Source organism: Dermacentor albipictus, chromosome 1 (assembly GCF_038994185.2).
Source record: "Dermacentor albipictus isolate Rhodes 1998 colony chromosome 1, USDA_Dalb.pri_finalv2, whole genome shotgun sequence".
In the NCBI taxonomy this organism is placed as follows: Eukaryota; Metazoa; Arthropoda; class Arachnida; order Ixodida; family Ixodidae; genus Dermacentor; species Dermacentor albipictus.
The window spans coordinates 513,684,694-513,698,237 of NC_091821.1; the positions used below are offsets into that span (position 1 = coordinate 513,684,694).

The 13,544-nt window shown below is 50.9% G+C and overlaps 1 protein-coding gene and 1 pseudogene across 2 annotated transcripts in view; one reads left to right on the forward strand and one right to left on the reverse strand.

The window, feature by feature from the left end:
• The window catches only part of Atg16 (Autophagy-related 16), a 378,915-nt gene that overhangs the window by 295,075 nt on the left and 70,296 nt on the right, over positions 1-13,544 (forward strand). The gene's annotated exons all lie outside the window — the stretch shown is intronic.
• Positions 2,068-13,260, reverse strand: LOC135906003 (uncharacterized; annotated as a pseudogene).

Genomic DNA, 13,544 nt, shown 5'->3' on the forward strand with positions numbered 1-13,544 from the left:
TGCGTGCCTTCAAAACTGCATAATCGCCATCCATTATCGCATCAAAAGCAGCTGCGATTTATTTCATCTGCAGCGGTTGCAGCAAACAGTTTCGATTTGACTCATCGCAAAGCTGCCCAGGATGAAGAGCACTGGCTATACGCGATGTGTGGGTGATCTGTTGGTGACCCACTCACTGGCGAAAAAATAACCGGGTTGCGAAGGAAGTTGCAAGGCCTTTGCCACTGTGAGAGGCAATCAGTCATGAGATGACGAGAATTGCACCTTCCATACTGCTTTTGTACAGAATAGAAAAAGGATTTGTTCATTTATTCAGTAAATAAAGGCATGTTGACGTAGTAAGCATTTGTTTATTGTTTTCTTGATACCCCTGTTAATCCCCCTTCGTTTAATTCAGATATACTTTTTGGTCTCCTAGAATCCGAATTAACAAGGTTCTGTGTAATTATACTTTGTAGCGGTTTTATGCATCAATGTTGACCCATCATATTAGGTGCAGTTTACAGAATTGTAATAACATTTTTCATTCCTGAGTTAGAGTTATATATAGCATGATAGTTTTGTTTTTCTAAATATTGTGATTTTCAGCATTCTGCATCTAAAAGTTGCTAGATTTAACTTTTATTGTCACGCTACCATTTCTTTATGCACTATAATGTATGCTTTAATCTGCGGTGTAAAGTGAATGTACAAACAAACAAAAATTGAAGAATAAAATGTCTTTTCACATAGTCATTGTATAATGTACAAACTATCTTGTTTATTTGTATTTTCTACATTGTACTTGCTCGTTCTTGTGTTATATTTGCTTTTTTCGTACATTGAATTATCATGTTAGCCGAACGCACTTAGGAGCAAGAGCCCCTGCCAAGCCATATGGCCTTTAGCTCTTGTTGTTTCCTCTTTCTGCAAGAAAGAAAGAAATAAACTTCAAAGTTCAAACCTTATAAAATTCAGTGCAGTGGTTGCCAAGAAAAATTATTTCTCTTTTGCCATGTATTTATAGATAAAAGCCCTTCACTTCAGCTAGAGGTTCTTCTTAAGCAGGAGTGAGTAAAAATGCATGCATTAGATGGTCCTTGAGCCACACTCGGGCTCGGTGAAAAAAAAAAAAAAAAAGCACATTCTATGGATAGCATATGTTCCTGTGAACATCTCAGCCTAATTTTGCACTCGTGTGTGATGCATGGGGCTCACAATTGAAGCATGAAGTCGCATTTTTTGAAACACTATTCAACAGAGACATTCCAACCCTTTCGAGGCTGCTGGCGGCTGCCCTTTGGCATCAGTGGGCAGATTCTCATAGAGCACTGTCATTGGCCATTAGTTGACATCAGTCAAGAAGCGTATTTGCATCAGTGTTCTTCCTGCTTTTACTGTGTGTATTCATTAACATAGTTTAACAAAAATGCTAAAGTAAGCAAAGATCTGTGTTTCAAAATTTGATAAGAATTACATACTTTCAGAAGAAGCCAACTATCGTGTGCTCACACTCGGGAATTAAACTTTGGCCACTATGCTTATCGATGTCGCAGCCGTTGGGTCTGGCAAATTTCTATTAGTTTGAACTAGCCTCTAACGATACATAACTTAAGGTTGGACCACATGTAAGCTTGCAAGTGCACACTCACTCCTGGCTGCTCCTGGTTAGACACCTTGGAAAACATTCCCTCATAGTGAGCCATTGACAGTGCTTCAAAATGCGCAATTCGGATGTGGCTACTATCCGTCGGTCAAGCTGGTACAGGACAAAGCTGATCCGCACCATGTAGCACGGCCATAATAAAGCCCTTCTGTGAACTTTTCTGCTAACCAGTTCAGAAGAGTGTCAATCAAGGGGTTTTAGACCAGACTGGAGCAGGTGACGTCAACACAACATAGCATCTTGTTCGCGCTATTGTGCATAGCAGTCTGGAGGTTTTCGTGTCTGACCTGACCGGCCAAGCACTGGCATTGGGTTGCTTGGGGCAGCCTTGCATATTTCTGGCCCCTGCTTTGGTGTCCCAAATACTTGGGGGCTGGCAGTTCCTTCTTGGCACTCAAGGGTCACAGGCTCCGTTGTCCAGGTCACGCTCCCCCACTCGTGGTGGACACGCTCCCCCACTTGATCTGGTTGCTGTGTGAATGAATGTTCACCCCCTCTGGACCATCGGCGTTCACCTTGCGAGTGCTTTCCGATGATGTGATTCGGGCTGGGATCCATGGCTCGCCTCACCTGAAGTTCTTTACCCAGGCAGGTTCCCCTGTCCGCGACACACCAAGAACGGGGCAGTCAACTGGAGACTGTGGGGCGAGAAGCCCCATAGGTGCCACTGCATTGTCCAGGCTGGAACGGAGCTCGTAGCCCATAAGGAGTTTCGCTGGAGTACGGCCCCCGGCCTGCGGCGTGCTTCGGTACCTGTGCAGAATCCTTGCCAAACGTGTTTTCAATGACTCATGGACACTCTTCCTTAAAGATTCTTTAACAGTTCGCACGACACGTTCCGCGAGCCTGTTGGACTGCGGGTGATACAGTGCTGTCCGGACATGTGCTATGTTGATGTCCTATGGAGAGTAGCGCCTTGTCCTGTCGTCTTTCTTGTCTCTGTCGTTTTGCGCTAAACAAAGTATTCAAGTATTCATGTGCTATGTTATTCAGCTTCATACACTCCCAAAATTCAGCACTTGTAAATTGCAGGCCATTATCAAATATAAGCATCCAGGGCAATCCGAACGTTCCGAACAAGGTGCGCAGGGCTTCTGTGGTGGCGTGGGTTGTGTTGCTTTTCAGGGTTACTGCTTCAATCCATTTACTGTGTGAATCTACAACGACCAGTAGCATGTGTCCATTGATTGGCCCCGCAAAGTCAATATGCAGCCTTGACCAACACTCGCTCGTTCCTGGCGATGCGACCAGGGATTTACTGGGGGGCATAGGCACTGCTTATACGCAACAACTGGGGACATGACTTAACTATGTTCTCAATCTCGTTATCGATCTTGGGATACCACAGTGGAGAGCGGCCCAGCCGCTTCCTTGAGCAAATACCTTGATGCAGCAGGCGTAACATTCCCACTCTTGCACTTTTAGGCACGATTATGTGATGGCCCCAGTATAGAAGCCCATGACTCCAAGTTAACTCAACCTTCCAGTTGAAGTATGGTCGCAAATGCAGGTCCTTGGGCTCCAAGTTTCTTGGCCATCCTCCCTGCACCCATTTTTGCACCTTTGCTACGTCCTCATCATGCGAGGTGAGAGCGGCTAGTTGTTTCGCGGACATAACACCGTCATTGAGGTTTTCGATGAGCAAGACGTACTCACGATCCCCGGTTTCTTCCAGGGTCTCTGGCTGAGACGTTGCGGACGTTGGGAGTCGGCTGAGTTCATCTGCTGGAATGTTGTCCTTTCCCGGCTGGTGTTTGATGACGAAGTCGTATGCATTCAGCAGCAGGGTCCATCACTGGATTAGGGCGGCGACCATCACTAGTACAGCCCTATCTGGACAAAGAAGTCCCACAAGCGGCTTATGGTCAGTCAACAGTGTGAATGGCTTACCGAGTAGGTATTGCCAGAATTTTGAGACCCCATAAACTAGAGTCAGAGCTTCGTGCTCCAGCTGTGAATAATTTTGCTCGGTTTCCATCAGTACCCAAGAACGAAAGCCTGTGCGCCGACACACCCCGTCCCTGACATCATGAGAAAGCACTGCACCAATCTCATCCGGGAAGGCATCGCATTCCAGGGTAAAAGCCTTGCGCGGGTCAAAATGCGCCAGAAAATCAGCAGACTTGAGGAGGTCCTTCACCTTTCTGAATGCCTGTTGTTGTCTGGGACCCCACTCTCACTTAGCTTCCTTGCAGAGCAGTTGATACAGTGATGCCATGGCCGTAGATGCACTGGGAAGAAACTTGTGGTAGTGTGTTACCATGCCCAGATACGACCTTAATTCTGCGAAGTTCCTTGGCAGCTGCACCTGAAGAATGGCATCCACTGTTTTCCGACTTTGGTTGATGTCGCTGAGCACTAATGTGGTGTCCCAAGAAATCCACCTGTGCTCGAGAGAACTTGCACTTGTTCGCATCTAGCGCACGCCATTTTCCCGAAACCACGGCAATACTTCGTGCAGTGTGGTGCAGTCATTGTGTTTCTCTGCAATGATGACGTTGTCTAAGTAGACCTGAACCCCAGGAAGTCCATGCAAGATGGTCTCCATGTGGCGTTGGAACACTGCCAGCACGGAAGCCACTCCCAATGGCAAGTGATTGAAGCTAAACAATTCTTTATGCATGTTTATAGTCATAAGTAGAATGGCTTCCTCATCGCACAGTAGCTGATTGTAAGCCTCCCGCAAATCTATCATGGTGAAAACTTGACCGCTGTTCAATGTTGCCAGGATATCTTCCATCCGGAGCAATGGATATTGCTCAGTGTGACAAGCTTTGTTTACCATGAGTTTAAAATTACCGCAGTGGCGAATGCCGTTGTTACGCTTTACTACTGGCACCACTGGTGTGGCCCACTTAGAATCAGGCACAGGGACAATGATGCCAGCAGCCAAAAGGTGCTCAAATACAGCGTCTACCCTTGGACAAAAGGCTTACGGGACTTTGTGTGCTTTCCAGAATTTCGGTACCGCATTGTCCCACATCTCAAAGTGTACCGGCGAACCAGTGATGAGACCCGCCGTGGTTGCTCAGTAACTATGGTGTTGGGCTGCTGAGCACGAGGTCGCGGGATCGAATCCCGGCCATGGCGGCCGCATTTCGATGTGGGCGAAATGCGAAAACACCCGTGTGCTTAGATTTAGGTGCACGTTAAAGAACCCCAGGTGGTCAAAATTTCCGGAGTCCTCCACTACGGCGTGCCTCATAATCAGAAAGTGGTTTTGGCACGTAAAACCCCAAATATTATTACCAGTGATGAGACCTAGGCCTGATGTGAACATGTCAGCAAATTGTCTTATCAAACGGTGCACGTTAACATCATCCGTCTCCACGAAGGGCATTCACTCACCTGTCATGTTCACGTTCATTACTGGCGCCTCGAGCATGTTGAACGCCTGGATCAGGTTGCATGCACACAGGTTGGGGCCGGAGCAACCGAGGACTGTCAGGGATCCGTCCATCGACCGGTTTCCGCTCGAAACCTTGAGCTTGAGTTGTCCACGAATGGGAAGTTTCCCAGGTAGCAAGTCAGTTTAGTGGCAAACCACGCAGCTTGGGCCACACTGTTTTGTTTTGCTCATAGGTGGGCCACGTGATGACTGACTCTGGTGACCTTGTATCGACCTACCTGTCCAATGGAACGCCCTCACAATTTAGCGTGCGCTCAATGTGTTACGGGATGCCGACGTGGCTGACATGGCTGTCCGCTGCTTCGAACGCGAATATACCATCCGTGCCCACAGCTGTGCCCTCCTCCTGAGATGATAGGTTATGTTCCTGACGTGACAGCTCTGATGGCCCTTAAATGAACTCTCTCTCCCGACGGAAACAGGCTTGGGCGATATGACCCCACTGTTGGCACTTGAAGCATGTTGCCGAACGAAACTGGCAATCCTCTGGTTCGTGCCCTTTCACTCTACAGCGGTTGCACAGAATAAGCCATGGCCAGTTTCTTGGGTGATAAGAGTGTCCTCCCATCGCATGTACGCTTCCTTCAGTGGCATGGCTCATTATCTGCTGCCATTTCGGCTGATAGCATGATTTATTCTGCTTCACTCCTCATCAGCTGCGGCTTCGCAAGCAACTGTCGACGCACTCCTGTGCTTTGCAGCCCACAGATGATGTGATCTCACAGCATTCGATCCAACGTTGAGCCAAAATTACATGCGTCCACTATCTGACGTATGGCAACTATGAAATCTTTGGCAGGTTTGTCTAGCAGCTAGTCGCATGTAAAGAACTTGTAAGACTGTGCTATCTCATTTCATAGTAGTGAAAAGTGCTGCTACAACAAAGCTACCTCTTGGGCATAAGAAAGTTCGTTCACCCTGCCTGGCGTCCATCGACCACAGAGTACATCCACGGTGTGGATAGTCAGTGCTGCAACCAACAGGGCCTGCTTCTTCTTGTCGTCTGTGACGCCATTGCCTTCAAAAAAGGCCTCCAGTCTAACTTGGTAAGCTGGCTACTTGTCGTTCGTCTCGTCAAACTGCGGGGGGCTGACATATTGACACGTGTATTTATATTTATCGGGCGACCAGGTTTCACCGCCTAACAAATCTTATCGCGCAGCGCGGGACGCGCTTGCATGTATCCGAAGTTTCTGGAAAGTTATCGATGCTTCTATCCGCGTGTCTGTTGTCGCCGAACCTTGTGTTATCAGATTTCATCGCGTGACATGAATGGTGTAGAACTTTGTGGAAGACACGCGGGTCCCATCAGGTAATCTGGAACATTCGACGACTGATCTATAAAAGCCGACGCGCTTGACCCGCTGATCAGTTTTTCCGACGATCGCCGACCGTGTTCGCCGCTATCGTTGTGCTATAAGTGTAGCCTGTTTTTGTGGGCACAGGTTCGCCCAATAAAAGTTAGTTTTCTCGTTCACAGTATTGCTACTGCGTTATTGCTTCTTTCTTCGCCGTCACTACCACGGGACATCTGGTGGAGGTGCTTTTCGTCCATGTACAGGACGCCCCCGACAAGCCGTGATCCCAGCCCAGACCGCGAACAGAACACCAACGTAATCCCGGACCACCGAGCAAGCCGCCGTCTTCAACAGCTGCCCCCGGAGCACGGACTTCTACCTGAGAAGACCAAGAAGATTGTGGCCAAGGCAACCGCAATGGCAGCCCCAGCGTCCCCCATCGTCCTGCAGCAGCCCAGGGAACCACCGACGTTCCGCGGTTCCACATTTGAGGACCCGGAAACCTGGCTGGAAACGTATGAGAGGGTCGCTACGTTTAACAACTGGGCAAGCGACGACAAGCTACGACATGTCTATTTCGCATTGGAGGACGCCGCCAAGACGTGGTTCGAGAATCGAGAAGCCACCTTGACGACGTGGGACCTCTTCCGAAGCGGCTTCCTGAAAACATTTCAAAGCGTCGTGCGAAAAGAACGAGCCCAAGCTCTACTGGAGACAAGAGCGCAGCTGCCGAATGAGACGATCGCGATTTTCACTGAGGAAATGAGCCGTCTGTTACGCCACGCCGACCCAGAAATGTCCGAGGAGAAGAAAGTACGTCTACTGATGCGTGGCGTAAAGGAGGAACTTTTCGCCGGTATGGTAAGAAGTCCACCGAAGACCGTCGACGAGTTTCTTCGTGAGGCGACGAGCATCGAGAAGACACTGGAATTGCGGAACCGGCAATTTGACCGACGCACCAAGCCAACAAGCTACTCCGGAATTCAATCACTGGCCACGGACGATTTATGCGAGACCATCAGGGCCATCGTGCGCGAAGAACTGCGCAAGGTCTTGCCATCGTCGCAGCCTCAAGTGGCCTCGATCGCCGACGTCGTGAAAGAAGAGGTGCACCGATCGCTAGGAGTTCCTGAGGTGCAACCACAATTACCGCAGCCCCAGCCAGAAGCGATGACTTACGCCGCCATCGCACGCCGTCAAGCTCCCCCTCCGCGACAACGCCAGGTCCCTGTAACGCCGCAATTCCGTCGTCCACCGCCGCCGCCGCCAGCACGCCCACCCGTCGCCCAGCGCACCTACGCGAGGACGACGGACATTTGGCGCGCCCCCGACCACCGCCCGCTCTGCTACCACTGCGGCGAAGCCGGGCACGTGTACCGCCGATGCCCATACCGCGACCTGGGATTGCGAGGCTTCGCCGTGAACGCACAGCGCCCGAGGGAAGGTGAACGCCCTCGTGACATCGCCGACTACCTCGCCGCTACTCAGTGGAGCCCTCGACGACCGTCCCGTTCGCCGTCACCAGGCCGCTACCTGTCGCCGCAGCACCGACCATACACCGGCCCAGCCCGGGGCCGCTCTGCGAGCCCATATCCGGAAAACTAAAAGCAGCAACCGATGGAGGTGCGGTTGCTGTTCGTCGAATTGACGAAGATCCTCCGCCGCCGACGAAGACGACGAAGATCCTCCGCCGCCGACGAAGACGACGAAGAAACCGTCTCGACGACCTAATGACGACACGCCGCCGTCCCGACGAAGTCAGGAAGCCAAGACTACACCGACGAAAGACGACTTGACGAAGCGACGTTCCAGCTTCAGTTCAACACGACGCAGCCGTGATCCGACGCCACGACCTAACTGCAACGCCAGACAAAGAACCACCGACCTTGACGTGCTTCTCGACGGCCACGCAGTCACTGCCTTAGTCGACACAGGGGCCGATTACTCCGTAATGAGTGGACGCATCGCCGCCCAGTTGAAGAAGGTTAAGACTGCATGGGAGGGCCCCCAAATTCGGACCGCTGGAGGGCACCTCATTACGCCGACTGGAATCTGCACGGCAAGAATTACCATTCATGACCGGACTTACCCTGCCACCTTCGTTATCCTGCAACAGTGTTCACGAGACGTCATTCTCGGCATGGACTTCCTGAACCAACACGGCGCCATCATCGACCTGAAGTCGCAGTCAATAACGCTGTCGGAAGATCAAGCGATACCATCGGAGCGCCCTTGTAGCCACCACGCCTTGAGTGTGCTCGAAGATCAAGTGAGCATCCCGCCTCGCTCCAGCATCGTTATTTCGGTCGGCACCGAAACACCCGCTGACGTAGAAGGCGTCATCGAAGGCGACCAACGTCTACTACTCGACCGTGAAATTTGCGTCGCAAGAGGGATCGCTCGACTGCACGGAGGAAACACGAGAGTGTTGCTGACAAACTTCAGCCTGGAGTTCAAGCACATCAACAAGGGCACGACGATCGCATTCATCGAGGAAATACAGGAAACCAGCGATGCCTTCGTCCTCTCGGATTCTGTTGCATCTACCCCGACGACCGTAGTTCCCGAGCCAGACTTCAACATAAATCCAAGTCTCCCCGTGATTAAGCAGCAACAGCTCAGAAGTCTGCTTCGACGATACAAAGACTGCTTTTCGACGTCATCAAGGATTCGACAAACACCAGTCGCAAAGCATCGCATAATCACCGAAGAGAGCGCTCGACCACTACGCCAGAGCCCTTACCGAGTTTCGACGCGAGAACGCGAAGCTATAAGACAACAAGTCGACGAAATGCTGCGTGACGACATCATCCAGCCGTCGAAAAGCCCGTGGGCGTCTCCAGTTGTTTTAGTGAAGAAAAAGGACGGAACCCTACGTTTCTGCGTCGATTATCGTCGACTGAACAAAATCACGAAGAAAGACGTATACCCCCTCCCACGGATAGACGACGCATTAGATCGGCTCTGCAATGCTAAATACTTCTCATCGATGGACCTCAAGTCTGGCTACTGGCAAATAGAAGTCGACGAAAGGGATCGCGAAAAGACCGCCTTCATCACGCCAGACGGCCTCTATGAATTCAAAGTTATGCCGTTTGGACTGTGCTCGGCGCCTGCAACGTTCCAGCGCGTGATGGACACGGTTTTAGCAGGATTGAAGTGGCAGACCTGTCTTGTTTACTTGGATGACGTCGTCGTCTTCGCCGGAAATTTCGACGATCACCTTAAGCGGCTTGCGACAGTATTAGAGGCCATCAAGTCATCAGGGCTCACCCTGAAGCCGGAAAAGTGTCACTTCGCTTACGATGAGCTTCTATTCCTAGGCCATGTCATCAGCAAATCTGGAGTACGCCCCGACCCGCAGAAGACAGCTGCCATCGCAAAGTTCCCGCAGCCAATCGACAAGAAGGCATTGCGCAGATTCCTTGGCATGTGTGCCTACTATAGGCGCTTTGTCAAGGACTTTTCACGCATCGCTGAGCCGCTGACGCAGCTAACTAAATGCGACGTCGAGTTCAAGTGGGAAACGCCGCAGGCCGAGGCATTTCAAGAACTCAAACGACGCATGCAGTCGCCGCCCGTGCTTGCGCACTTCGACGAACACGCCGATACCGAAATCCACACTGACGCCAGTAGCCTAGGCCTCGGCGCCGTCCTGGTCCAGAGAAAAGATGGACATGAACACGTGATAGCTTACGCTAGCCGGTCGTTGTCAAAAGCGGAAGGCAATTATTCTACAACCGAAAAGGAATGCCTCGCCATCGTTTGGGCTACAGCGAAATTTCGCCCTTACCTATATGGCAGGCCATTCAAAGTCGTCAGCGACCATCACGCCTTGTGTTGGCTAGCGAATTTAAAGGATCCCTCAGGACGGCTGGCACGGTGGAGCCTCAGACTACAAGAATACGACATCACCGTAACATACAAGTCCGGACGAAAACACTCAGACGCCGATTGCCTATCCCGCGCCCCCATTGACCCGCCGCCGCAAGATGACGAGGATGACGACGCCTTCCTTGGAATAATAAGCGCGGAAGACTTAGCCGAACAACAACGAGCGGATCCGGAACTTAAAGGCCTCGTCGATTATTTGGAAGGGCACACCGACGTTGTCCCCAGGGCATTTAAGCGCGGATTATCTTCCTTCACGCTTCAAGACAGTCTACTCGTGAAGAAGAACTTCTCGCCAGTCCGCGCCAATTACCTTCTTGTTGTCCCGTCAGGACTTCGTCCAGAAGTATTGCATGCCCTACATGACGATCCGACCGCTGGACACCTCGGATTTTCCCGGACACTATCAAGGATACAAGAAAAGTATTATTGGCCGCGCCTGACCGCCGACGTCGCCCGTTATGTCAGAACATGCCGAGACTGTCAGCGACGCAAGACACCGCCGACAAGGCCAGCCGGATTACTACAGCCAATCGAGCCTCCTTGCCGACCATTCCAGCAGATCGGGATGGACTTGCTGGGACCCTTTCCGACGTCAATAACTGGAAATAAGTGGATCGTCGTGGCGACGGACTACCTCACCCGCTTCGCTGAAACAAAAGCACTGCCGAAAGGTAGCGCAGCCGAAGTGGCGAAATTCTTTATCGAAAACATCCTGCTGCGACATGGCGCCCCAGAAGTCCTCATCACCGACCGAGGAACGGCCTTTACAGCGGAGCTCACCCAAGCCATTCTGAAATACAGTCAGACAAGGCACAGGAGGACAACGGCTTACCACCCGCAGACGAATGGTCTTACGGAGCGGCTGAATAAGACCCTCGCCGACATGCTAGCGATGTACGTCGACGTCGAACACAAGACCTGGGATGCCGTGCTGCCGTACGTAACATTCGCTTATAACACGGCGGTGCAAGAAACAACACAGATCACGCCGTTCAAGTTGGTTTACGGCAGGAATCCGACGACGACGCTCGATGCCATGCTGCCGCACGTAACGGACGAAGAGAATCTTGACGTCGCTACCTATCTCCAGCGCGCCGAAGAAGCCCGACAGCTCGCCCGCCTGCGAATCAAGAACCAGCAGAGGACCGACAGCCGACACTACAATCTCCGACGACGCTTCGTCGAGTACCAGCCCGGCGACCGTGTTTGGGTATGGACCCCTATACGCCGACGAGGACTGAGCGAGAAGCTTTTGCGTCGCTATTTTGGACCGTACAAGATCATCCGACGTATTGGTGCACTGGACTACGAGGTCGTGTCAGACGGCATTTCGCTGTCACAGCGGCGCCGCTCACGACCTGAAATTGTCCACGTTGTGCGGCTCAAGCCGTACCACCAGCGTTGACGAACTTTGGGACTTCGCGTAACTGACCTTTGGACTTTATTTCTTTTCGTTGTTTTGTTACTTATGTTTAATAAGTGTCCCTTTGTGTTTCGCTCTCTTTGTAGCATCGGGACGATGCTTTTTAAGAGGGGGGTATTGACACGTGTATTTATATTTATCGGGCGACCAGGTTTCACCGCCTAACAAATCTTATCGCGCAGCGCGGGACGCGCTTGCATGTATCCGAAGTTTCTGGAAAGTTATTGATGCTTCTATCCGCGTGTCTGTTGTCGCCGAACCTTGTGTTATCAGATTTCATCGCGTGACATGAATGGTGTAGAACTTTGTGGAAGACACGCGGGTCCCATCAGGTAATCTGGAACATTCGACGACTGATCTATAAAAGCCGACGCGCTTGACCCGCTGATCAGTTTTTCCGACGATCGCCGACCGTGTTCGCCGCTATCGTTGTGCTATAAGTGTAGCCTGTTTTTGTGGGCACAGGTTCGCCCAATAAAAGTTAGTTTTCTCGTTCACAGTATTGCTACTGCGTTATTGCTTCTTTCTTCGCCGTCACTACCACGTGACAATATCGTCTCATGGTGACGAAGGCTGTGGCATACTAAGAGGGCGGCCTGCTGTCATCCCATCGTCGCTACTGAAGAACACGCACCATACACAGTGGTGGCTGGGCCAAGACAATGTTTATTGCTTTGATGTGTATTAATATAGGCGTTGTGTGAGATTGTTAGTGAGGTAGTGGGAAAAGGAAAAGGAGGTTTTCATTTCTGAAAGTGTTCTTTGCCACTGTTCTGCCAATATGTAAAGGGGGCCAGGGACCACTCAAGCTGCCAGTAAGCAGCTTTTACCTTTACCCCCTCCATTTGCTTGTAAATGGGCACAAATAAAATGAAATAAAACAGCAGTGATAACTGCTGCCATATGCTGTCATGACGTCATCCCGATAGAGCACTTTTGGGGTGCGATCTTGTACGCATTCCAAAATAGAATGGAGGCGGTTCGTTCTTTATGTCATAAAATAGGCGGTATGTTCTGTTCCGTTCGTCCGATAGCGGACGACACAGAATGATTGACAGCAGATATCACGTCACAATTGACGTCGTGGCGTTCGGCACAGTTCAAATTGACGAATCGTATTTAGCTCGGTGGAACAAATCACCTCCGTTCTATTTTGGAACACGTACAAGATCGCACCCTTGGTGCATGTTAGCATTCTTAGGATGCTTCACGCACTTTTCGGGGGCTATCTATGTATCTATCTATGTATGCTCGTATCTAATTGTTTTGCCATGGTCGAATGGGTAGTGCATTGGGCTTCTGTGCTGAGGTAACGTAGTTCGAAACCAGCCATGGCACCAACATAGGTAGAGGATTATGTGGGGACATAACATATTGCCACCATTGAAACGAGTGATGTATGAGGTGCGTACTGCAGCAGGACTCCTTTTTCGCACTTTCCTAAGAACACTCGATCCCATCGAGCACCATTGCCATGAAGCCTGCGCATAGCCTCTGAAATGCATGATACACCAGTGCGCACAAACTTTGTGAGATGTGTCGTGGCAACTGAGCTCTTCTCTTGTGCTTCTTTCTGGATGTGCTGTGCCATCTAGTGGCATTGACGAGAAGTTCACAGCTGACCTAGCTCCGAGACGAGAAGCACGGTGCACTGTTGCCTGCGAAAGCTGAGATTTGCTCCCTCGCTTGCCACACAGTCTGAGGTTTATTGAAGAGCGGCACATACTGAGGTGCATTCATGGCCATACTTGCTAAAGCGTTGGGGTGAAAGGCGTTCATTCACAAGCAGCACCTACTCAGTGCATTCGTGGCACAGCGTGCTGATGCATTTGATTGCGGTTCCTGAGGAACCCTTGTGACGTGAGTTTGATTCCG